At 39.2% G+C, this 22,966-nt stretch overlaps 1 protein-coding gene across 2 annotated transcripts in view; it reads left to right on the top strand.

Moving 5' to 3' along the window:
- AKR1D1 (aldo-keto reductase family 1 member D1) overlaps positions 1-22,966 on the top strand; it is a 117,735-nt gene that overhangs the window by 40,214 nt on the left and 54,555 nt on the right. Inside the window, exon 1 of one of the 2 annotated variants that reach the window (XM_063642308.1) lies at positions 11,798-11,894. The exons of the other annotated variant lie outside the window; for it this stretch is intronic. The gene's annotated coding sequence lies outside the window, so the exon portion shown is untranslated. Of the gene's footprint in view, positions 1-11,797; positions 11,895-22,966 lie in introns of those variants that run through there. 2 annotated transcript variants of the gene reach the window in all.

Here is a 22,966-nt window from a genome sequence, read left to right on the forward strand (position 1 = left end):
AGAAAAGGCCTTCGACAAAATTCAACAGCTCTTCATGCTAAAAACTCTCAATAAGCTGGGTATTGATAGAACATATCTCAAAATAATAAGGGCTGTTTATGACAAACCCACAGCCAATATCATACTGAATGGGCAAAAACGGGAAGCATTCCCTTTGAAAACTGGCACAAGACAATGATGCCCTCTCTCACCACTCCTATTCAACATAGTGTTGGAAGTTCTGGCCAAGGCAATCAGGCAAGAGAAAGAAATAAAGGGTATTCAATTAGGAAAAGAGGAAGTCAAATTGTCTCTGTTTGCAGATGACATGATTGTATATTTAGAAAACCCCATTGTCTCAGCCCCAAATCTCCTTAAGCTGATAAGCAACTTCAGCAAAGTCTCAGGATACAAAATCAATGTGCAAAAATCACAAGCATTCCTATACACCAATAACAGACAAACAGAGAGCCAAATCATGAGTGAACGCCCATTCACAATTGCTACAAAGAGAATAAAATACCTAGGAACCCAACTTACAAGGGATGTGAAGGACCTCTTCAAGGAGAAGTACAAACCACTGCTCAACGAAATAAAAGAGGACACAGACAAATGCAAGAACACTCCACGCTCATGGATGTGAAGAATCAATATCGTGAAAATGGTCATACTGCCCATGGTAATTTATAGATTCAATGCCATCCCCATCAAGCTACCAATGACTTTCTTCACAGAATTGGAAAAAACTACTTTAAACTTCATATGGAACCAAAAAAGAGCCCACATTGCCAAGACAATCCTAAGCAAAAACAACAAAGCTGGAGGCATCACTCTACCTGACTTCAAACTATACTACAAGACTATAGTAACCAAAACAGCATGGTACTGGTACAAAAACAGAGAGATAGACCAATGGAACAGAATAGAGGTGTCAGAAATAACACGACACATCTACAACCATCTGATCTTTGACAAACCTGACAAAAACAAGAAATGAGGAAAGGATTCCCTATTTAATAAATGGTGCTGGGAACACTGGCTAGCCATATGTAGAAACCTGAAACTGGATCCCTTCCTTATACCTTATACAAAAATTAATTCAAGATGGATTAAAGACTTAAATGTTAGACCTAAAACCATAAAAACCCTAGAAGAAAACCTAGGCAATACCATTCAGGACACAGGCATGGCAAGGACTTCATGACTAAAACACCAAAAGCAATGGCAACAAAAGCCAAAATAGACAAATGGGATCTAATTAAACTGAAGAGCTTCTGCATAGCAAAAGAAACTGCCATCAGAGTGAACAGGCAACCTACAGAATGGGAGAAAATTTTTACAATCTACCCATCTGACAAAGGGCTAATATCTAGAATCTATAAAGAACTTAAACAAATTTACAAGAGAAAAACAAACAACCCATCAAGAACTGGGCAAAGGATATGAACAGATGCTTCTCAAAAGAAGACATTTATGCAGCCAAAAAACACATGAAAAAATGCTCATCATCACTGGCCATCAGAGAAATGCAAATCAAAACCACAATGAGATACCATCTCACACCAGTTAGAATGGTGATCATTAAAAAGTCAGGAAACAACAGGTGCTGGAGAGGATGTGGAGAAATAGGAACACTTTTACACTGTTGGTGGGACTGTAAACTAGTTCAACCATTGTGGAAGACAGTGTGGCGATTCCTCAAGGATCTAGAACTCGAAATACCATTTGACCCAGCCATCCCATTACTGGGTATATACCCAAAGGATTATAAATCATGCTGCTACAAAGATACATGCACACGTATGTTTATTGCAGCACTATTCACAATAGTAAAGACTTGGAACCAACCAAATGTCCATCAATGATAGACTGTATTAAGAAAATGTGGCACATATACACCATGGAATACTACGCAGCCATAAAAAAGGATGAGTTCATGTCCTTTGTAGGGACATGGATGAAGCTGGAAACCATCATTCTGAGCAAGCTATCACAAGGACAGAAAACCAAACACCGCATGTTCTCACTTATAGGTGGGAATGGAACAATGAGAACACTTGGACACAGGGCAGGGAACATCACATACTGGGGCCTGTCATGGGTTGGGGGACAGGGGGAGGGATAGCATTAAGAGAAATACCTAATGTCAATGACAAGTTAATGGGTGCAGCAAACCAACATGGCACATGTATATCTATGTAACAAACCTGCGCGTTGTGCACATGTACCCTAGAACTTAAAGTATAATTTAAAAAAAAAGTATGTGTTCCAAAATATGTACTTTTGTGTGATATTCCTGTGATTCTGATATGTCTTAGTGTATGTATTAGTACTAATTATGATTATTATGTAAAATTGTTGTATGCCACAGAAGTAACCAAATTTCTTTGTCAATTGTATCTTTAACCATAGCTGTTCTAAGATTTTTGTCATTCATAATTGTTGTTTTACTCTGCTACTTTCATAAGGCAGTTTATAATCAGCTATAGAACTCTGAGGAGTACTCTTAAATATAGATTTCTGATAACTTTAGATTGTTCCATTGAAATAAAGAGGAAAACTTACAGGACTTTCATGGAGAGCTGATGAATTCATGAGGTTTGCTAATCCAATATCAGGAAGAACAGGAGTTAATTGCATGGGCTGAACTAATAGAAAACTAAAATAATGTTTTTTGATTTTTTTGTTTAAAACATTTGCTTATTCTCTTGTTTTTCAGTTAAGAGAAATTTTTCTTCTTTTAAGCTATTTACAGCTCTTAACAATTGAGTAAAGTATACTCTTATGAGCAAAATTTAAAACATAATTCCTTTCTCTCACTGAATTTCTACAAATTTTGGAACTATTAAGTTAATATTCTTAATATGTGGTAATATAGTTATTTGCATAATTTTAATAACAGTCTGTTTTCTTTTATAACAGGGCATAATTTGAGTCACTGATTATTTTACCAAGGCTTTGACTGGGATGACATTTTCAGATTGCCTTGAGAAAATGAGGCTGATCTATAGAGCCAATAAAACACCCTCGGAAAAATTGGCCTGATATTTTGTCCTTTACAGGGTCCTGACCTGTGGATATGCAAAGAATGTCACTTTCTTCCTTTTCTGAAGCCGATTAAAGAAAAAAAAAGAATGACACTTTCTGAAAGGCCCAGGAACCCTAAGTTTTCTTGGGACCTTAAAAAGAGGAATTCACCCAATTCACACAGGCATTTGCAGGCACAGGTAAATCCTTGGCTAGGCTCCAGGCTTTTAAAAAGGTCTAATCTTAGATTCCTCTTGAAAAAGGTTCTAGCAAAGCAAATTGTTTAAAAAGGATTAGGGACAAAAGTCTTTAAGGTTAAAAAAAGAAATGTAAAAAAGAGAGACAGAGGGCCTATATGGCAAATGATTATTCTTGCTGCACTTTATGCAAATAATTTTTTTTTTTTTTTTTTTTTTTGAGACGGAGTCTCGCTCTTTCGCCCAGCCCGGAGTGCAGTGGCGTGATCTCGGCTCACTGCAAGCTCCGCCTCCCGGGTTCACACCATTCTCCTGCCTCAGCCTCCCGAGTAGCTGGGACTACAGGCGCCCGCCACTGCGCCCGGCTAATTTTTTGTATTTTTAGTAGAGACGGGGTTTCCCTGTGTTAACCAGGATGGTCTCGATCTCCTGACCTCGTGATCCGCCCGCCTCGGCCTCCCAAAGTGCTGAGATTACAGGCGTGAGCCACTGCGCCCGACCTACTTTATGCAAATAATTAAGCCAAATGTAACAGGACTAAAACTTACTTTACAAATAAGTTGGTCCTACTGAACTAATGCTTGGACTTCCGCTTCTGGCCAAGATATAATAACGGACTATAGTTAACCTTCTCCCTGTAACAATCTAACAAACCAGACAAAATATATAAAAACATTTTTTTAAGATGCTGAATATTAGACAATGAAAGACAGTGATCCCAGAGAGAATAGTATGAAATCCTGTATTTTTCTTTTGAATAAAAACTGATTTTTAAAAATATTAGAATTATATCAGTTTTCTTGTTGTTGACCTGAATTTATTTTTTTTTTAAGTAGATATTTTCATTTCCAGGTGTGTTTTTCTCGTTTCAGTGATATTCTAGCAGAGTGCAAATCTTGTTGCCCAATATACTTGAAAATAGACATTTTCACAACGACTATGATATTTACCTTAATTTATCTATTGGTAATTGCAAAATGGTGATATCATAATTCTTACATTTATCAGTTGCATTCTTCAGAAAATAAGAGTCTTTCCTCACCAAGTGTAAATAAACTGTGTTACAAAACTCAGGATGAAGATGTAATCATTCGTACTTAACTATCAGTTTTTGGAATGGGAGTAGACGTAATAATTGCCTGCAGTGGTAGTCTGTGAAGGGTTTTTTTTTCTTTTTTCTTTCAGTTCTTAATTTTTAAAAAATAATTGTATTAGCTGGGCGTGGTGGGCATGTACCTGCAGACCTAGCTACTCAAGAGGCTGAGGCAGGAGGATCACTTGAGCCTAGGAGTTCGAAGCTACAGTGAACTATGATCACACCACTGCGCTCCAGCCTGGGCAACAGAATGAGAACCTGTCTATAAATAAATAAACAATAATTCTAGACTCATGAATTTTATTTACTCAAAGTTTTATAATCACTAGTTTTAAAATAATTAAATTGTCCCAAATTGGACTAGCAAGAGCTCCAGCAAACTGACCTCTGTGTCCTTTTGATGTCATTTCAGTAGTCTTTGAGCACTTTCTTCCCTTTGGTACATCCAGAAAGGCAAGTTCACCCTACCCTTTCTCTGTCCCAGTCCATATCCAGTGATATATCTAAAGAGACTTAATTTCCTGGAATAGAGAAAGGTATTTAAACACTGAGATCTGAGCTCTAGGAGGGCTCACTACTAAGCTATCATTATTTTTAGGTGGCTTCAGTGTGAAGAATATATGAATATCTTCTTAACTTGATTTTATATTGATATATCCAACTCAAATTTGATATGACATGGCATGATTTTATGTTTATAGCTCTTTGACACTTTAAATCTTGATTCCTAATAACTTTAAGGTATTTATTTATTTATTTATTTACTTGCTTTATCTTACAACAAAGATAAAACATTTTCAAAATTCTGCCCTGATGATCTTAGGTTGAGAAAAAAAAAAAAAGTTTCAAAATTACAGTACCAATATCACTATAGGCACTCACCACCACACCAGGCTAATTGTTTTACTTTTTGTAAAGATGAGATCTTGCTATGTTACCCAGCCTGGCTGCAAGCAATCCTCCCAACTCAGCCTCTCAAACCTTTCAGTTCTAATGGCTTTGAACTTCAGAGAAAGGATATCTTACTACTTGTTCTTTTCTGGACTCCATTTTTTAAACTCTATATTGCATTCCTGTGATTTGTGCATGTTGTTCTGTGAAACTGTTGTTTACTCATTTTCACTGAGGTGTACTATTCCATTGTGTAAAATATACTACAAGTCACTTATCTTCCTCTGTCCCCCAGGCTGGAGTGCAGTGTCATGATCATAGGCCACTGTAAACTCAAACTCCTGGTCTCAAGCAATCCTCCTACCTCAGTCTCCCAAGTAGCTGGGTTACAGGTATGCACTACCACACCCAGCTAATTACTTTATTTTTTGTACTGGCTGGTCTTGAACTCCTGAGTGGCCTCCCAAAAGTGCTGGGATTACAGGCGTGAGCCACCGTGCTTGGCCCTGTGCTAATTTTCTAAATTTTTTTCTAATGAGACTTTTCCATATGTTGTATGTGATTCACTTCCTTTTCATCTTGCCTTGTTTTCCTTTCAGCATCTTTATATGGGGCTTGATGTAATTCTTTTCTGTTGTTCATCTTTATTTTATTTGTTGTTGTTGTTGTTGTTCATCTTTAAATGAGATGTGTCAAGTAGTTATTAATTTCAGACAAAGCCAACCTCAGAACAAGGAAAATGACCCAGAATAAAGAAGGACATTACAGAGTAATAGAGGAGTCAGTTCTTCAAGAAGACAGTTTCTAAGTTGTGTGCACCTAGCAACAAAGCGTCAAAATATACAAGGCAAAAACTGATAAACTGCAAAGAGAAACAGATGAATCCACTATTATATGTGAATACTTCCATGCCCCTTTGGAGTAACTAATGGATCCTGTGGGCTGAAAATCAGTAAGGACATAGTTGAGCTGAACAGCACCACCAAACAACGGGATCTAATTGACATCTATAGAATACGTCATCTAGCAACAGAGGAATCCATATTCTTCTCAAGTTCACACACAACATTCACTATGATTAAGACCACATTTTGGGCCACAAAACACACCTTAGCAATCAGAAATTATACAATCCTCTCAGATTACAATGGAATTAAACCAGAAATCAAATCAGAAAGATAGCTGGAAAACCCCCAAAACCCTCAAAATACTTGAGTTTAAACAATCCAATTTTAAATAAACATAGGTTAAAGAAATCTCTAGATAAATTTTAAAGTATTTTGAAATAAATTAAAATGAAAATACAACATCAAAATGCGTAGGATACAGTGAAAGCAATACTTTTACAGGAATGTATGGCATTGATAGCATTGAATGTGTACACCAGAAAAGAAGCAAGACTTCTGATTTTAAAATGGCAGTGTAGAAGCAAGCTGGCTTCACTGCCCTCCTACAGAAAACCAAAATATATAGAGAGAGCATTGAGATTTTTACCAGCAACAATTCAGAACTCAAACATGAAGATGAGAGAGATACCAGATCCACAAAAAAGTAAAAAATTCCAAACTGATAGTAGGAGAATCAGACTTTCATATACCTGATGCTGCATCTCCTCATTCCGCCCAGCAACCTACATGTGAAAAATCTTTCCTCAACCGACAGTTTCTACACTAGAAAAAGTGAGATTGAGGTGGTCAACCAGCTTTCTCACAACAGTTACCAATATCAGAAATTAAAGAGGGGCCATCACTACTAATTCCACGGACATTAAAAAAAAATCAATGAATAATCTATGTCCATCTATTTGAAAACCTAGATAAAATAGACCAGTTCCTTGAATGGCACAACCTAGATCCTGCCAGTCAGCCATGCCTACACAACCGCCCGAGTTCTCACCACCACTGCTGTGGTGAGCAGCTGCAGTGCCACCTTCTCATTATCCTGGCTGGATATAATTGAGTCTTCAGGAAACTGGGGATTGAGCCTCGGGGATGCCCAGAGGCCCTGGTCACAGGGTTGGTGGGGGCATACGAAGATTACTCTGGGGTGGCCGGGTGCAGTAGCTCACGCCTGTAATCCCAGCACTTTGGGAGGCCAAGGTGGGTGGATCACCTGAGGTTGAGAGTTTGAGACCAGCCTGACCAACGTGGAGAAACCCCGTCTCTACTAAAAATACAAAATTAGCCAGGCACAGTGGTGCATACCTGTAATCCCAGCTACTTGGGAGGCTGAGGCAGGAGAATTGCTGGAACCCGGGAGGCAGAGGTTGCGGTGAGCCAAGATCATGCCATTGCACCCCAGCCTGAGCAACAAGAGTGAAACTCCATCTCAAAAATAAATAAATAAATAAAACAAATAAATAAATAAATTACTCTAGGGTTCGAGCTGGCATCAAGAATGCTTCTCCAATGACCCGAGAAGGGAGTGCTGTTTCATGAGGGGTCAGCAGTTGGAAGTGATCACACCTTTTCAGTTATACTTCAATTCCTTAATTAATCTTTAAACACTTTCGAATATGGAGATTAATAACAAAGTTCCTATTTTGAGGGGCAGTTGGATTCCGTTTTTTATTTAACATAATTTTTCTATCGTTACTGTCAAATGCTAGAAGGCTGTTTCCAAGGTTGGACAGCAGACTGTCCTTTCTGGTGGATTCTTAATGACGGTATCCTTCAACAAATAGAACACATACAGGAAAATGTTAAAGAACACCCTGTCTCTTCCTAAAGCTGTTCATCTGTCTCCCACGATTCGCTAGATAGTCCGAACAGGTGAAAGTAGACCTCCAGATTTTCACTTCAGGGCATTGTCATTTATTTTACAGCACATTTTCTGTGACAACTTTCCAAGCCTAGAGGTTGAACAGGATGAGCATGTCAGAGGAACTTTTAACCAGGCATTGCAATTGGATACATATATTTTTTCTTGGAAGATCTGTTTCCTGGTCAGTCTGGTGGATAAGAATTCTGAAAACACCATCTATTTTGAAAGTGATTTTTGATACACCAGATGAGGATCCAAATTACAATCCACACCTGAAGAACGGCCAGAAGGTTTCACCTGGGGTGAGGGCCCGCGCCTCAAAGGTTAAAGCAGCAGTGCCAATAATGAGACCCAGCTGAGAAGGACCCAGTGATACCTATTGGGATTCTTTTATCCTTTGTTGCAAAAGTGTGGACACTTTTGACAGCCTGGCAGATTTTAATTCCAGGAGCACTTTATGAAATGATACACTGACAAATCCAGAAGACATTTCTAGCAGTTTGTCAGTGGTTTCTCACCACACTGGTACTGAAAGTGTAATGTCTTGAAGCCAAAAAACTGGAGCAACAAACATCCTGCCACCTCTAACAAGTATATGAGTACCTGCATTCTATGGTATAAGGCAGGGCTTTTTCTTCCTCTTCTTTGATAGATGAGGACATGGTATAAATGGAAGTTTCAGAGAGGACAAAATAAAACTGAATTCCACTTTTCTCTCACTGCAAAAAAAAAAAAAGAAAGAAAGAAAAAAAAGGACACAACCCAAACTAACATATATAAAGTAGATAATCTGAAAAGGCCTATATTTATTTTAAAAATTGAATCAGTAATTAACCTTCCAAAACAGGAAATACAGACCAAGATGATTTCACTGGTGGATTCTACCAAATATTAAAAAAAAAAATTGTATTGGTTATCTACAATTTCTTGCAGTAAATAGAACCAGAGAGAAAACTTCCTGATTCATTCTATGAAGTCACATTACCCTAATACCAGAGAGTGACACTACAAGTAAGAACTACAGACCAATATGTCTCATGAACATAAATGCAAATATCCTCAGTAAAACATTAGCAAATCAAATCCAACAATGTATTAAAAAAATACACCACAAATAAGTGAGATTTATTCCAGGTATGCAAGGCTGATTCAATATTTGAAAATCATTTAATGTAATCCATCACATCAACAGGCTAAAGAAGAAAAGGCATATGGTCAGTCATATGAATAGATGCAGAAAAAGCATTTGACAAACAAACTATGACACCTACTCATGGTAAGAACAACAAAAACAACTCTGCAAACTAGGAATAGGGAAAACCGTTACCAAAATGACCTAGGGGTTGGGTGTACTCCTGCTGCTTGCTGCACAGAAAGTCAATCACTGAAACAACAAGTATTGCCAGAGATGAAGCCTTTATTTTGGCTCTGCAGCCAAGGAGATGGAGGATCAGTCTCAAATCTATCTTCCTGACCAACGAAAATTAGGGGTTTATATAGTAGAAATATAACTACATGCAGGAAAACAAGAATTATGGAGGGGTGAGGAAGAGAAGTTAGTCGATGGGAAGCTGGTGGTTGGTTGGACAATCATGATGGGTTAGGGGTCTGACAATTCATTGTCCAAATGCAGTGACCTGGTGAGTTTCAGTTCCTTGATATTATATGGGAGGCCTGATGATTAATTTCCTGAGAAGGGAGCTCAGATAAGACAAATGTAACTTTCTCAAGTTTCAAAACTGAGAGGTACAGTTTCTGCATTTATTCAAAAGAAAGCATGAACATCAGTTCTGTGGGACAATTGGGTCAGTTTCAAAATTTCCTAAACTCGATAAAGAAAAATTGAAGGAGATTTAAATAAATGGAGATATATTCCATGCACATGAATAGGAACTCAATAATGTCAAGATGTAAGTTCTTCCCAACTTTATACATTCAACACAATCTCAATCAAAATCTCAACACATTTTGTGAAAATTGACAAACTAATCCTAAAGTTTATATAAAAAGCTGAAGACCTAGAATAGCCAACTGACATTATCTAACTTCAGGATTTACTATAAAGCTATTGTAAAGAAGACAGTGTGGTATTGGTGAAAAAACAAATAGATCAGTAGAACAGAATCAACAGACCAGGAACAGATCTATATAAATATAGTCAACTGATCTTTGATAAGGGAGCAAAGGCATTTCAATGGGGAAAAGACAGTCTTTTCGATTATTGGTGCTAGAACAACCAGACATCCAAAAACAAACAAACAAACCAAAAGTACTAATCCAAAAACAAACAAACAAAAAGTACTATAGCCCTAGTTACTCAAGAGCCTGAGATGGAAGGATCACTTGAGCCCAGGAGTTGGAAGCTGCAGCGAACTATGTTCATGCCACTGAACTCTAGCCTGGGTAACAGGGTGAAACCTTATCTCTTAAAACAAAACAAACAAAACAAAACAAAACTGGATCTGCACATGGACTTTACACCTTTCATAAAAATTAACTCAAAATGGATCATAGAACTGTAAATGTAAAACACAAAATTATAAAACTTCTAGATTATAAAATAAGAGAAAATCTAGGTGACCTTGGGTTTGGCAGTGAATTTTTTGATACAACACCAAAAGCATGGCCCATGAAATGAAAAAATTAATAAGTAGAACTTCAGTAAAATTTAAAACTTCTGCTTCAAGAAAGATACTGTTAAGAGACTGAAAAAACACAAACTGGCATAAAATATTTGCAAAACATATCTGATAAAGGACTGGTATCTAAAATATATGCAGAACTCTTAAACTAAACAATAAGAAAACAACCCAATTTTAAAATGGGCAAAAGATCTGAACAGACACCTCACCAAAAAAGATACACAGATGGTAAATAAGCATATGAAAAGATGCTCAATATCATATATCATTAAAGAATTTCAAATTAAAACATTGAGATACCAGTACATACCTACTAAAATCACTAATTCATGTGATATATGATATAAAATCTAACAATTTTTGTCTGATCTCTAAACTAACTGTACCTTAGAAAAATCAAAGGCAGAGGGTTAATTCAATCCTCTTTCGTAAGGATTGTAGCAATCCTTTGGTAAGCCAAAACTGAAGAGATTGCTACATATCAAAAGTGCATGGAGGCTGGGCTTGGTGGCTCACGCCTGTACTCCCAGCACTTTGGGAAGCTGAGGTGGGTGGATCACTTGAGGTCAGGAGTCTGAGATCAGCCTGGCCAACATGGTGAAACCCCATCTCTACTAAAAAAATACAAAAATTAGGTGGGTGTGGTGGCACATGCTCGTAATCCCAGCTACTTGTGAGGCTGAGGCATGAGAATCACTTGAACCTGGGAGGTGGAGGTTGCAGTGAGCTGAGATTGCACCACCGCACTGCAGCCAGGGCAATAGAGTGAGAGTCTGTCTCAAAAAAAAAAAAAAAAAAAGTCCATAGGTAATCAGTACAGTGACAATGTGATATTGGTGAAAATCACAGGCAAATAGTTCAATAAAACAAAATGCATAACCCAAAAATAGACCCACAAATATAGTGATCTTTGTTGAAGGAGCAAGGCAGCCTGGGCAACAAAGTGAGACCTCGACTTTAAATAAATAAATAAATGGAATTTCAATTTATGTATGTTTTGTGCCTGTCTTTCTCACTCAGCCTAATGATTTTGAGATTCCTCCATGTTGTTGCACATACAAGTAGTTTATACTCCTTCTTACTCCCTGGTAGCATTTGCTTGTTTGTATATGCCACGGTTTGTTTCTCCATTGACCTGTTGATGGACTTTTGTGTTGCTTCCAGTTTGGGACTCACAAAGAAATCTGTTACAAACATCAGTGTACAAATCGTTGTGTGGACATACTGCGTCTGGAATTGGTTCCTTCTGGTAGGTTCTTGGTCTCGCTGACTTCAAGAATGAAGCCGCGGACCCTCGCGGTGAGTGTTACAGTTCTTAAAGATGGTGTGTCCAGAGTTTGTTCCTTCAGATGTTCAGATGTGTCCAGAGTTTCTTCCTTCCAGTGGGTTCATGGTCTTGCTGACTTCAGGAATGAAGCCACAGACCCTCATGGTGAGTGTTACAGCTCATAAAGGTAGTGCAGACCCAAAGAGTAAGCAGCAGCGAGATTTATTGTGAGGAGCAAAAGAACAAAGCTTCCACAGCGTGGAAGGGGACCCGAGTGGATTGCTGCTGCTGGCTCGGGTGGCCAGCTTTTATTCCCTTATTTGGCCTTGCCCATGTCCTGCTGATTGGTCCATTTTACAGAGTGCCGATTGGTCCATTTTACAGAGTGCTGATTGGTGCATTTACAAGCCTTTAGCTAGACACAGAGTGCTGACTGGTGAGTTTTTTATAGAGTACTGATTGGTGTGTTTACAATCCTTTAGCTAGACACAGAGTGCTGATTGGTGCATTTTTACAGAGTACTGATTGGTGCATTTACAATCCTTCAGCTAGACACAGAGCACTGATTGGTGTGTTTTTACAGACTGCTGATTGGTTCATTTACAATCCTCTAGCTAGACACAGAGTGCTGATTGGTGCATTTTTACAGAGTGCTGATTGGTGCATTTACAACCCTCTAGCTAGACAGAAAAGTTCTCCAAGTCCCCACTCGACCCAGGAAGTCCAGCTGGCTTCACCTCTCAATACATTTTGGTGAGCAGGTGGTTCACAGAGAAAAACTACAAATAATCAAACACAAGTTTTAAAAGACACAAAATTTGAAACACAATCTTTTAGTTCATTTATTCATTTATTTACTTAGAGACAGTTTCTCACTCTGTTGCCTAGGATGAGGGCAGTGGCACAATCACAGCTCACTGCAACCTCGACCTACTGGGCTCAAGCAATTCTCCCACCTCAGCCTCCCAAATAGCTGGAACTACAGGTGCCCATCACCACACCTGGCTAATTTCTGTATCTTTTGTAGAGACCAAGTTTCACCATGTTGCCCAGGCTGGTCTCGAACCCCTGGGTCACCTCTCAAAAGTGCTGAGATTACAGGCGTGAGCCACCGTGCTTGGCTCTGTGCTAATTTTCTAAATTTTTTTCTAATGAGACTTTTCCATATGTTGTATGTGATTCACTTCCTTTTCATCTTGCCTTGTTTTCCTTTCAGCATATTTATATGGGACTTGAATGTAATTCTTTTCTGTTGTTCATCTTTAAATGAGATGTGTCTTCCTGTATTGTTAATCAGAGAAGTATTTTTGTATTTAGTATTTCTGCAAGGGATGGAAATAAGCCAGAATAGCTGCCTTAACTCCGATGCTGGAGGCTCCTCCTCTGTTGTTACCACCAAGAATCCAAAAATGTGGGCTCCCCATAAAGCCATTTCCACAATTTTGAGATCTGCTTCCTCTGGACTCATTCCACCAGCAGTTGAAACATTTTTCTCTCTCACTCTCCCTTTCTGCTCCTAAGTACTCCCTTATTTTCTGTTGTGCTCTAGGCAGCCTTTTCCATAAAATATGTTTCTGTGCAATTTAAATGAGTTTTTCCTGGATATTTCCGAGTTCCTTGAATGAGGCTGCCTCAGGACTTGCTGATCTCCTACAGCCTCTTAGAGAGTACTCATGGACTTTTAGTGCTCACCTACATATTGGATCCTCCTTCCAACTCACTGATACTTTCTTTTTTTTTTTTGAAACAGATGAAATTAATTTTATTAATATATTTTGTTTAACCCAATACATCACAAAATTATTTTCAACATGTAGTCAATATAAAACATTGTTAGTGAGATATTTTACCTTTTATTCCCCCAATCTTCAAAATCCAGTCTGTATTTTATTCTTGCAGCACATCTCAATTTGTCTTGCCACATTTCATGGCCAGTGGCTATTGTATTGGATAACATAGATGGATCCATGCCAAGAAATATCTGTTCCGGGTATTGCCAGCACACTTGATGAGCCCTCAAAGCCCTCACTCCAATCCCAATATTGCCTCGGAACCCTGGTCTTTCATATGAGAAATGACTTCAAATACACAAAACCTTCTGGGCTGGCACCAAACCCAACTGGATTCTGGAAAATACAAAGACAGGCCACTATATAGGATTTATGTCTTGATCTGTGGACTGATGTTAACTTGAGGATGCAAAACAACAGACCCAACTCAAAATCAAGAAATGCCTGGCATTTATTTACAGGGAAACTGGGTGGCTGTCCTGTGCTTAAGAAAACAGCTACCATTACTCAGAGTGTCATGGTCTTCCTCTAGCGTCCTTAGGAGCCACTTTTGTGTTTTGATAGACAGAGAAAGAAGTTGGACAACTTTTCTTAAACAGAAAGGATATTTTTAAATTTCGTAAAACACCTGTTAATAAATGTAATCAAAACGATAGCTGAAATAACTCATTAGGACCTCATTGCATTTTTGTTGTGCCAAAGATTTAGATAATAGCAGCATCAGGTGAAATAAACTTTTATCCACTTTAATGGAACTTATGTATGGCCACGTGCTTTTGAATTCCTATAAGGTAAAACAGAGTACATCAGAGAGTACCATTTGCATAGAATAATGTCACACATGAAGCCAGATTACATTTGTTAGATGATTTGATAGTTTTAGTAGCTGTCATAGTAAGTTCTATTACCCATATCTCTGAATGAAAGCTCATGCTAACTTTTGTTTTTGTTTTTGTTTTTGTTTTTTCGAGATGGAGTCTTGCTCTGTCACCCAGGTTGGAGTGCAGTTGTGCTCACTGCAACCTTCGCCTCCTGGATTCAAGGGATTCTCCTGCCTCAGCCTCCTGAGTAGCTGGGATTACAGGTGCCTGCCTCCACATCTGGCTAATTTTTGTATTTTTAGTAGAGACAGGGTTTCACCATGTTGTCCAGGCTGGTCTTGAACTCCTGACCTCAGGTGATCCACCTGCTTCAGCCTCCCAAAGTGCTGGGATTACAGGTGTGAGCCACTGCACCCGGCCAACTTTTGCTCTCTTTTATCTCCATCATATTTTTTTAAAATTACCATCTATCTACTATTAAACATTACAGAAATATATAACTTAAAAGTGAAAAATCCCTGTAATGTTGTTTATATTCTTTCAGATTTTTCTATGTATACTCATTTTTCTCTAAATTGAATTCATAAGCTCATATTTCAATATTAATTATATTTGTGAAAGTTACCGTTCTCAAAGGCAACCACTACTACCAGTTTCCTCTGTATTTTTTCTAAAGATAGTCTATGCAAAGAACTCCATATAGATCTTTTTTAAAAAAAATGGTATTATTTGAGGTTAGGAGTTCGAGACCAGCCTGGCCAACATGGTGAAACCCCGTCTCTACTAAAAAAATACAAAAATTAGGTGGGTGTGGTGGCACATGCTCGTAATCCCAGCTACTTATGAGGCTGAGGCATGAGAATCACTTGAACCTGGGAGGTGGAGGTTGCAGTGAGCTGAGATTGCACCACCACACTGCAGCCTGGGCAACAGAGTGAGACTCTGTCTCAAAAAAAAAAAAAAAAAAGTCTATGGGTAATCACTACAGTGACAATGTGATATTGGTGAAAATAACAGGCAAATAGTTCAATAATTCAATGAAACAAAATGCACAGCCCCAAAATAGACGCACAATATATAGTCAAATGATCTTGTGATCATTTGTTGAAGGAGCAAGGCAGCCTGGGCAACAAAGTGAGCATGTATTCTATGCTTATTCTACTTTTTCATACTTGACATATGTTGGAGATCCTTCCATATCTATACATGAAAAGCTGCCTCTTTTTTTTCTAGAGATGCATGGTATCTTGCAGGCTGCACATTAATTTATTTCACCTATTGATAGACATTTAAATTATTTTCCATAGTTTGGGATTGTAAGCAAAGTCTCAATAAATAACCATGCAATTGTGTCATTTCGAACGTGAATATTTTTATAGGATAGGTTTCTGAAATTAGAGTCATTAGATCAAAGGGTATATGCACTTTAAATTTTGGTTACATATTGCCAAACTGTACTCCCTAGAAAGTTCTGCCAATTCACAATTCCACTAGTACAATGTGTTCTTGTTAGCTGAGAGGTAGAAAAACAGTAACCCATTTAGTTTAATTTGCTTTTCTCTTATGAGTGAACTTGGTCATGTTTAAATAGGTTTAAGGAGCCATTTGCAGTTACTTTCTATAAATTGCCTGTTATTATTTGCTGATTTTTTTTTAATTATACTTTAAGTTCTAGGGTACATGTGCACAACATGCAGGTTTGTTACATATGTATACATGTGCCATGTTGGTGTGCTGCACCCATTAACTTGTCATTTACATTAGGTATCTCCTAATGCTATCCCTCCCCCCGCCACCCACCCCATGACAGGCCCCGGTGTGTGATGTTCCTAGCCCTGTGTCCAAGTGTTCTCATTGTTCAATTCCCACCTATGAGTGAGAACACGCGGTGTTTGGTTTTCTGTCCTTGTGATAGTTTGCTCAGAATGATGGTTTCCAGCTTCATCCATCTCCCTACAAAGGACATGAACTCATCCTTTTTATGGCTGCATAGTATTCCATGGTGTATATGTGCCACATTTTCTTAATCCAGTCTATCACTGATGGACATTTGGGTTGGTTCCAAGTCTTTGCTATTGTGAATAGTGCTGCAATAAACATACGTGTGCATGTGTCTTTATAGCAGCATGATTTATAATCCTTTGGGTATATACCCAGTAATGGGATGGCTGGGTCAAATGGTATTTCTAGTTCTAGATCTCTGAGGAATCACCACACTGTCTTCCACAACGGTTGAACTCGTTTACAGTCCCACCAACAGTGTAAAAGTGTTCCTATTTCTCCACATCCTCTCCAGCACCTGTTGTTTCCTGACTTTTTAATGATCACCATTCTAACTGGTGTGAGATGGTATCTCATTGTGGTTTTGATTTGCATTTCTCTGATGGCCAGTGATGATGAGCATTTTTTCATGTGTCTGTTGGCTGCATAAATGTCTTCTTTTGAGAAATGTCTGTTCATATCCTTCACCCACGTTTTGATGGGGTTGTTTTTTTCTTGTAAATTTGTTTAAGTTCTTTGTAGATTCTAGATATTAGCCCTTTGTCAGATGGGTAGACTGTAAAAATTTTCTCCCATTCTGTAGGTTGCCTGTTCACTCTGATGGCAGTTTCTTTTGCTGTGCAGAATCTCTTTAATTAGATCCCATTTGTCTATTTTGGCTTTTGTTGCCATTGCTTTTGGTGTTTCAGTCATGAAGTCCTTGCCCAAACTTATGTCCTGAATGGTATTGCCTAGGTTTTCTTCTAGGGTTTTTATGGTTTTAGGTCTAACATTTAGGTCTTTAATCCATCTTGAATTAATTTTTGTATAAGGTATAAGGAAGGGATCCAGTTTCAGGTTTCTACATATGGCTAGCCAGTGTTCCCAGCACCATTTATTAAATAGGGAATCCTTTCCCCATTTCTTGTTTTTGTCAGGTTTGTCAAAGATCAGATGGTTGTAGATGTGTAGTATTATTTCTGAGGGCTCTATTCTGTTCCAAAGGTCTATCTCTCTGTTTTTGTACCAGTACCATGCTGTTTTGGTTACTGTAGCCTTGTAGTATAGTTTGAAGTCAGGTAGCGTGATGCCTCCAGCTTTGTTCTTTTGGCTTAGGATTGACTTGGCAATGTGGGCTCTTTTTTGGTTCCATATGAAGTTTAAAGTAGTTTTTTCCAATTCTGTGAAGAAAGTCATTGGTAGCTTGATGGGGATGGCATTGAATCTATAAATTACCATGGGCAGTATGGCCATTTTCACGATATTGATTCTTCCTATCCATGAGCACAGAATATTCTTCCATTTGTTTGTGTCCTCTTTTATTTTGTTGAGCAGTGGTTTGTACTTCTCCTTGAAGAGGTCCTTCACATCCCTTGTAAGTTGGGTTCCTAGGTATTTTATTCTCTTTGTAGCAATTGTGAATGGGCGTTCACTCATGATTTGGCTCTCTGTTTGTCTGTTATTGGTGTATAGGAATGCTTGTGATTTTTGCACGTTGATTTTGCTCACTGATACTTTCATTCACATCTGCTGTCCGAGGATTCCACTCAGACATATTTCTTCTCTTTGATGACTCAAGAGTTTGGGGTGGGGGGTAGGGGCAGGTACAATGGCACACACATGTAATCCCAGCTCACAGAGGCAGGCAAATCACATGAGGCCAGGAGTTCGAGACCAGCCTGGCCAGGATGGCCAAATCCCATCTCTCTCTCTCTCTCTCTCTCTCTCTCTCTCTCTCTCTCTCTATATATATATATATATATATATATATATATATATATATAAAACAACAACAACACAAAAATTATCTGCGCATCATGGCATGTACCTGTAATCCCAGCTACTTGGGAGGCTGAATCAGGAGAATCACTCGAACCCAGGAGGTGGAGGTTGCAGTGAGCGAAGATTGCGCCACTACACTCCAGCGTGGTCAACAGAGCTGGACTCTGTCTCAAAAGAGAAGAAGGAAGGAAGGAAGGAAGGAAGGAAGGGAGGGAGGGAGGGAGGGAGGGAGGGAGGAAGGAAGGAAGGAAGGAAGGAAGGAAGGAAGGAAGGAAGGAAGGAAAGTAAGTTTGGGGGGAATGTCTGTGTTCCAGGTTTCTCTGGAGATCAGAATTCCTCTGTCCCTTCCATCCACTACTTCTGCATAGATTTACATAGATTTAAATGTAAGTGAGTTCTATAGGATCCTGCTTTTTCTGAGGCCATTTAGCCCTACCTGTTGGTGTTTAGGGTTTCATGAAGGTTTCTTTGTTCCCAGTTGTGTTGAAGATGTCTGCCATCTTTTTTCTTCTGCCCTCCTCGTTCCCCTCTCTCTTATATAAAGACATTTGGGGAAATTCAGAAACTCTTCTGCCACCATAATCATGGTGTTTCTAGAGATCTCTTATAAAATCTTAAGCAAAGTGGCTAAGGGAGTCCTTCCAATGTTCAGAGACCTGAGTTACATAATGAGTCATCACCTGGGCTGCATTGCTGACAATGAATTCATCCTCACCCTGAAAGTTTGGTACCTTATTTAAGGACAAGGCTACTCTCCACAATTATCCTGTTGTTGGGGCTCACAAACCAGTAACCCAAGATATGGTTCTTTGACATGCTGAACTGGAGAGGCCTCAAGATTTCTCTGACCTGCCCCCCTACCCACTACGGCCCCTGCCGTCTCTCCCAAGGCCTTCATCTGTCTGACATCCAGACCCACCACTTTTTCCTCTTCTCTGCATAAAACCAATAGAGTAACCCCACCTGAACAGACACTTTCACAAGATAATGTACAAGTTAATCTCTGCTCCCCGATCCATTCATTCTCCCTAGTAATTTTATCAACAGAATTCCTCTTCTCTGCCCTCCCATAATTTGTTTTGCCAGGATGGTGTATAAGCTTCTGCACCCCATTGGGGGATGGGTAATCACTCTGATTCTGCCCATGTATGTGCATTAAATAAATTTGTGTGCCTTTTCTCCTATGAATATGCATATTGCCAGTGATTTTTTTCAGCAAACCTTCGGAGGACCAAGGGGAACTTACGCCTTGGCACCCCTCCTCTGTCAAACTATAATTTTCAAAGGATTGAAAATATGAATGGTCAAAGAGGCCAGGCCCAGTGGCTCACACCTTCAATCCAAGTACTTTGGGAAGTCAAGGCAGGAGGATCTCTTCAGCCCAGGAATTTGAGACCTGGGCAACATGATAAAACCTCAACTCTACCAGGAAAAAAAAAACAAAAACAAAAATTAGCCAGATATAGTGGTGCACACCTATAGTCTCTGCTACTCAGAAGGTTGAGGTGGGACGATCACTTGAGCCCAGAAGGTCAAGGCTGCAGCGAGCCATGCTTGTGCCACTGCACACCAGCCTGGGCAACAGAGCAAGACCCTGTCTCCAAAAGTATATATATAATATGAAAAGATGCCAAAGGTCTATTTAACTTATTAATAAGGAGAGAAAAGAAGAGAGGGTAAAGCTAGTTCCAAGAGGATTCTAGTAACAAGGGTTTAAGTAATCCATCAGGAATGGCCTCTCAAAAATTTAGAGAAAAAATTGCTGGGTTGGATATAAAACTGATTATTGCCCCATAGGGTAATACAATATAATTTTGGGGTTATCTTTGCTACCAGACAAAATCTACAAGTTTACACGTAAATTCAAAAAGAAGATTTTTATCAACTAGTAAAGGATACTAAAGAATTAAATAATCCTGGGTCAGACACAGCAGCTTGTTCCTATAATCCTAGCAATTTGGGAGACTGAGGCAGGAGGATTGCTCAAGCCCAGGAGTTCAAGACCACCCTGGGCAACAAAGCAAGACCCTTTAAAATTTTATCCAGCATGGTGGTGTGCACCTGTGGTCCCAGCTACTCAACAGGCTGAGGCAGGAGGATCACTTGAGCCCAGGAGTCCAAGGCTGTAGTGGGCTATGATTGCACCACTGCACTCTAGCCTGGGTGACACGGCGAGACCCTATCTCTAAAAAAAAAAAAAAAAGAAAGAAAGAAACTATAGGCTGGGCACAGTGGCTCATGCCTGTAATCCCAGCACTTTGGGAGGCTGAGGTGGGTGGATCACAAGGTCAAGAGTTCAAGACCAGCCTGGCCAATATGGTGAAACCCCATCTCTACTAAAAATACAAAAATTAGCCAGATGTGGTGGTGGGGCCTGTAGTCCCAGCTACTTGGGAGGCTGAGGCAGGAGAATCGCTTGAACCTGGGAGGCAGAGGTTACAGTGAGCTGAGATGGTTCCACTGCACTCCAGCCTGGGTGACAAAGTGAGATTCCATCTCAAGACAAAAAAAAAAAAAAAAAGTACATGAAATTAATCAAAGGCAAACTTGAACAGAGGCCAGATAAAGTAAAACTTTTATGGCAGGGGCTGCAGAACAAATCAAACATATCCTTGCTAATTTCAAAAACTACCAGTTCTTTATTGGTGACACATGATTCCAGATGACATGGTTGCTCTACTGGATTACCCTGAGGGTGGTATGACCCCTATATATGATTTTCTTTAGGGATGGTTTAGAGATGGAAAAATGTTAACTAATTTGGCAATTATTTTGGATCTATCACCTGTCATCATAATTGGTTGGTGCTTGTCATCCACACAACACCAGGACTTAAGACAAACGGAACTGAAGTCATCTTGAGCTTTTCATTTATTTTCATGTATTTGAAGTACAGGTATTGTTTTTAAGGAAATTACACGTTATGTAGGTTGTCTAAAAATAGAATGCATTTAAACTCATTTGAGAGAATACCTCTTAGTTTAACACGTTAATATTTAAACTAAATCCATCCTGTAGCTGCTTCTTCCTGAAGACACCTGGCTGTAGGCCACTACAAGAAAGCATAATACTGTCATCAGATAACTTCTACAGTGGAAACTACTTCTGGGGCTAGAATATAAAAAACAAGAATCTTTTTTTATTTATTGTAGAGACAGGGGTCTCCCTATGTTGCCAAGGCTGGTCTTGAACTCTTAGACTCAAGTGATCCTCCTGCTTTGGCTTCCCAAAGTGTTGGGATTACAGGCATGAGCCACCATGGCCTGGTCTAAAAAACAAGAATCAAAAGTTTTAATTCCTAGTTGCAGTAAAGAGAAAGACCATGCTCATAGCAGTGACAGCATTGGAAATGGAGCCTTATCCATTTTATCGCCTAAAACAAAAGTAGTAACTCTGGAAGAGATTGCCAAGAAAATAAAAAGAGACTAATTCAATTGGAAAAAAGAAAAAAAGAAACTAAGGCACTATGCAACTACACACACACACACACACACACACACAAACAAAACATACCCCACACCTGGTATAAATGAGTTGCTGCTGCATCTCCACTGACAGTTTTAACCCCTTTCCATTCCTCTTGTTTCATCGATAAAAATTATGATACTAAATCATTGGATTGTCCCTACTTTCTGACAGTGCTCAATCCTGATCAAACCTCTGATTCTTGAACTCTCTCAAAAATAACCTTAGGCCAGGCCTGGTGGCTCATGCCTGTAATCCAGCACTTTGGGAAGCCGAGGCAGGAAGATCACTTGAGCCCAGGAGTTTGAGACTAGCCCGGGCAACGTAGTGTGATCTCATCTCTACAAAAAAGACCTCAAATATTAGCCAGGCATAGCGGCATGTGCCTGTAGTACCGGCTACTTGGGAGGCTGAGGTGGGAGGATCACTGGAACCCAGAGAAGTCAAGGCTGCAGTGACCACTCCAGCCTGGGTGACAGAGTGAGACCCTGTCTTAAATTTTTAAAAAATATAAAATAAAAATAACATTAACGTAAAGACTAAATTTTACAAGGAGCATCTTTTCACTCCCTCTTGCCAAGACACTCCCTATTTCCTCAGAGTACGGTCTCCCTGGCTGCACCAAGCTCAACAAACGTAACCTTAACTACAAGATGTATTCATGGTAGTCTTTGATGGTGTGTGAGTATTAATAGATGTGGAAGACCTTATCAAGATAAACCTGAGACTCTCTCTGCTATAAACAGATCTTTAACCCAGTAAGAATGTACATGCATTATCTGAGATCCTTTTTGTCTTTATCTGCTAGTACCCCCCCACCACCCGCCTGACACTGCAATGTGTGTGTTGAGTTGAATCTGAGTCTGAACTCAGATTATTTGATTGAAGCCATTCAATGTAAGATTTTTCTTGTGTTCCTAGAAATAATATCTCCAGAAAGTTTTGGGTTGTCTGGTCATAAGTTTATTGTTCTTTGATATAAAGATGTCCAGTCTTCTAAAACTCGCTTCTGTTTTTCTGGGTGATTATCCAGTATCTTGAGTCTCATTTTTCTGTAACAAGAACAGTCTATGGAGAGAGGATGAGCATAGGCCCAGTGAGTCCATCTTCCAGGTGGCTGAAGAGTTCCAAGGGTCTCATTAGACCAGTGCCCTTTACATAAACTTTGCCTCAGATCTCTTTTCCAAAACTCTTCAAGGATTGTTTCCTCAATCTTGTCTTTGTATCTCTGAAAATGTCTTTATTTTGTTTCATTTCCCCAGAGGC

The sequence above is a fragment of the Symphalangus syndactylus genome, chromosome 6 (genome assembly GCF_028878055.3).
Source record: "Symphalangus syndactylus isolate Jambi chromosome 6, NHGRI_mSymSyn1-v2.1_pri, whole genome shotgun sequence".
NCBI classification, from domain to species: Eukaryota; Metazoa; Chordata; class Mammalia; order Primates; family Hylobatidae; genus Symphalangus; species Symphalangus syndactylus.